Source organism: Myotis brandtii, unplaced genomic scaffold, assembly GCF_000412655.1.
Source record: "Myotis brandtii unplaced genomic scaffold, ASM41265v1 scaffold174, whole genome shotgun sequence".
Taxonomy (NCBI): domain Eukaryota; kingdom Metazoa; phylum Chordata; class Mammalia; order Chiroptera; family Vespertilionidae; genus Myotis; species Myotis brandtii.
Genome location: NW_005356437.1, coordinates 2,158,044 through 2,161,570, shown reverse-complemented (window position 1 = coordinate 2,161,570; position 3,527 = coordinate 2,158,044).

Here is a 3,527-nt window from a genome sequence, read left to right as displayed (position 1 = left end):
GCATATTTGGAAAATGGACCAAAAAGGGAGTAGAAGGCTACACCTAATTTGATAACAGTGGTTCCCTCCAGTGTTGGGATGGGAAAGGAACCAGGATTGGAGAGGTGGGCAGATAAAACCTGAGCCTAGTTGGTAATGCAAAATGAACGCCTGCTTCCTGTTTTCCCCTCCTCTTCCTCCTGGTTGAGTTCCAAACTCCATTCTACCATGAGCACATCTGATTGCCAGCCTTTCAACCACATCCTGAAGGCTCACTATAAAGAGGCGTGGGAAATGTCAATTTTCCCCACCTCCCCATGCTGTGATAGAAAAGGGTTGGGCTGCATGTAGAACTTGTCAGTATGACAATAATATTATAGGCAACAAATGCTTTGGCCAAACTGCCAGATAAAATCAAGCTAAAGTGAAAAGGATGGAAGGGTTAATCATATGGATTTGTATATGATTTCTTACTCCACAGGGTCAACCGTAGTCTGAAACTGCAATAGTACGAGCACACAAGAGAAAGGAGCTGCACAAAAGATCTTGACCTCTATGAACCAAAACATTTTTGTCAGCATCCCAGGGTGCCCCTCCTCCATCCAACCTGCCAAAAACAGTCACTCTCACTTCCTCTTGAGATGCTTTTATTCTGTCATAAAGAAAGGCACCACTATAAAATAATTTAGAGAAATATTTTGGAACAAACATGTTCATATCACGTTATTTATAATTACAAAATTGAAAATATTTTAACTATTCAAAAAATAAGAGATTTAGTTATGTATTTATGGACTGAGAAAAAAGTCAAAAGCATTTCAAAGTCTTATATGCAATAATTATTGGTGATTTCTTTGTAGTTCCTTTTTTATTTTCCAAATTCTCCACAGTGAGTACACATTACTTTTATAATCAGAAATATGGTAATTTGCACAAAAAACACGTCTTCCCTTTCTCATCATCCCTATCTTCCATCACTCTTGCTATCTATGGTATGAAGTTTCCCCTCCACAATGTTTATTTTCCAGATAGGAAGTTACACTGTGCTCTACTTCTTCTCCATCTTGCTCTCCATGTCTGAAATCATTTTATTTCTGTTGACAGCAGCTTCCCTTCCTCTTGTCGGCCCTATACCAGGGGAAGATTAAGCTGTTAGGCTTTAGAGATGGAGAATTTTTAGGTGCTTAGGGTTAATCCCACTGGCAAAGGCCATGGATAGGTAGAGGAAGGGAATATTTGAAACAGAATTAGACAGAGGCACAATCTGCACCCCACAAATATCTGTGTCACCATCTCTGTCAGGAGCTTCATAGTGCCCTCCAGCTCCCAGCTTCAGAAGCCACCCCCACATCAGTAAATGGATCAAGTGGAAGTGAGAGATGTGGTGACAATAAAAGTCCCCACCCCCAACCAAGAACACCCACAGATCCCCCTGTTACCCACAGATCCCTCCTTCTGTTGCCTTTTAAGGTCACTAGGCCAAACCTACAATAATCTGGAAATTCAGGCCTGGCTGGCCATCATTAATTTGACCTTTTAAATCAAAGGCCCAGTCCATGGTTAGAAAATCCTTATTCTGGTTTTGGGTTTAGATAGTATTCTGATAGCAGGGGAGAAGTTTGCAAGCTGAAGTCAGAGGCTGTACTGTCAGCTGCAGACATCTCCAGTGGATCAGGGATGATCAGGGATAAGGAAATGTCTATTGGACACCTACACCTCTGGGCAGCCCAGCCCTGGATGAAAGAGCAGGGCGACCGGCACACTAAGGACTCACAGACAGCAGGCTTATAAATGAGAGCCTGGGGGTTGGCTCCGTGAACCAAGCTTGCTGGCCAGAGGCATTCGTAAGAAAAAAACTGCAAAATACCTTTAGCTGGGGCTCCCCCCATGCAGAATGATAAGCTTGCTGGCTGCCTGTGGTGCTTTCAGTCCCTGACTGAACTTGGCCGTCTGGCTGGCTGGAGGTTGCCAAGACTTCAAGTAGCTCAGGCCGCAGAGAGGAAGGTGTGGTGAGAATAGGAGCAAGTGACACGAACTTTCTGAGGAGCTTCTGCCTGTTGCGTTAAACAGTTAGACTGTCTGAAGATAAGGCAGCTTAATGTTCCCTGTCAGTGAGAGAGGGCTACTGTCTAGTAGCTAATGAGGCAGGACAAGGGCAAGAACAGTAAACCTGAACACACTTGTGTTCCACTAAGAGGAAAACAACACATCAACTAAAGAGAGGGCTGCTGCAGAGGTGGGGAGACGTGGCAGGGTACCCGTTCTGTGCATGGACCAATTGAGGGGAAAGCCCCTCTCACTGACTTAGCAGGGGTGGTGGTAAAGGAAGGCTCCTGTGGTGTAAGCGAGACTAAGCTCTACTAAGTTCTAAGACTATGTGTGTTCTTTTTACCGCTATGCCCAGAGTCCTAAGACAGTGTCTGAAACATTGTAGATGCTCAGAAAATATTTGTTGTCCACAGGGAGAAACATATAAAGTGGGAAACTATAGGTTAGAAAATCTGTAGGCCGGGCATGAACCATTTCTTACTTCTCTCTATTCGGCATGACCTGGATTGCAGGCCCTCCTCAATGTGACTTTGGACAAGTTACAACTTCTCAGAACCTGGTATTTTGTTTCGTTTGGTTTTCATATGTAAGATAGAGATAATAATACTTTATAGGATTCTTATAAGAATTAAATAAGATCATGTATATTGAGGTGATTTATAAACTATGAAGTGTCATATAAATGTTAACTTTTGCTGTTTTGTGATGATGATATGATGATAACAATGATAATGATGGTTTCTTTTAAAGGAAAATGATGTGAAATGCTGAAATGAATGGTAGAGAATTTCATATGTGGAACAGGAGTGAATGTGCCATTGGAAAGAAAGTTCACAGAAGCCAGAGACCCCAAAGCAGGATTTTGCTCAGGTGGCTTGCACAGGGGGCAAAATGTTTGTTAGTTTTGAACCCCAGATTAGGGAAGCTCATTTAAGATAAGGAGTGTCTTTTGCTTCTGTTTGCACCCATGCACCTTACATAGTACACTGTTCCTAGCAAGCAGTAAACATTTGTTCAGGGGGAAAATGAATAAATGATTTGATGGAGGGTGACATAGCTGCAGTAAGCGGAGAAATGAGAATATTAATTGAGCAGAGACTAGTCCCTGAAAGTAATTTGTTTAGCCAGAATCAAAACTGATCTCATCACTTTCCTGATTTAAAAACTTCTTTGGCTTTCACTGCTTAAAAAATAAAAGCCAAGTATATTAGTAGGGCAGAGAAGGTCCTTCATAAACTAGATACAACCTATCTTTCGGGTCTCTTCTTTCATCACTCCATCTCCTCAGACCCTGATTTCCTTCCCCAGTATTTTTATTTACCCCACATTCTAATGATGGTGAACTTCTTAGAGTCCCCTGGATATGCCAGGTCTTCTCATAGGTTATTTTCTCTCCCCTTGGCACATTCCTGTGTGCTTGTGGAGACACAGCTGTAATGCTCTCTGTTTTGTAAATTGCTCCCTGAATCCCAGGTATTTCCTCATTCACAGAACAAGTA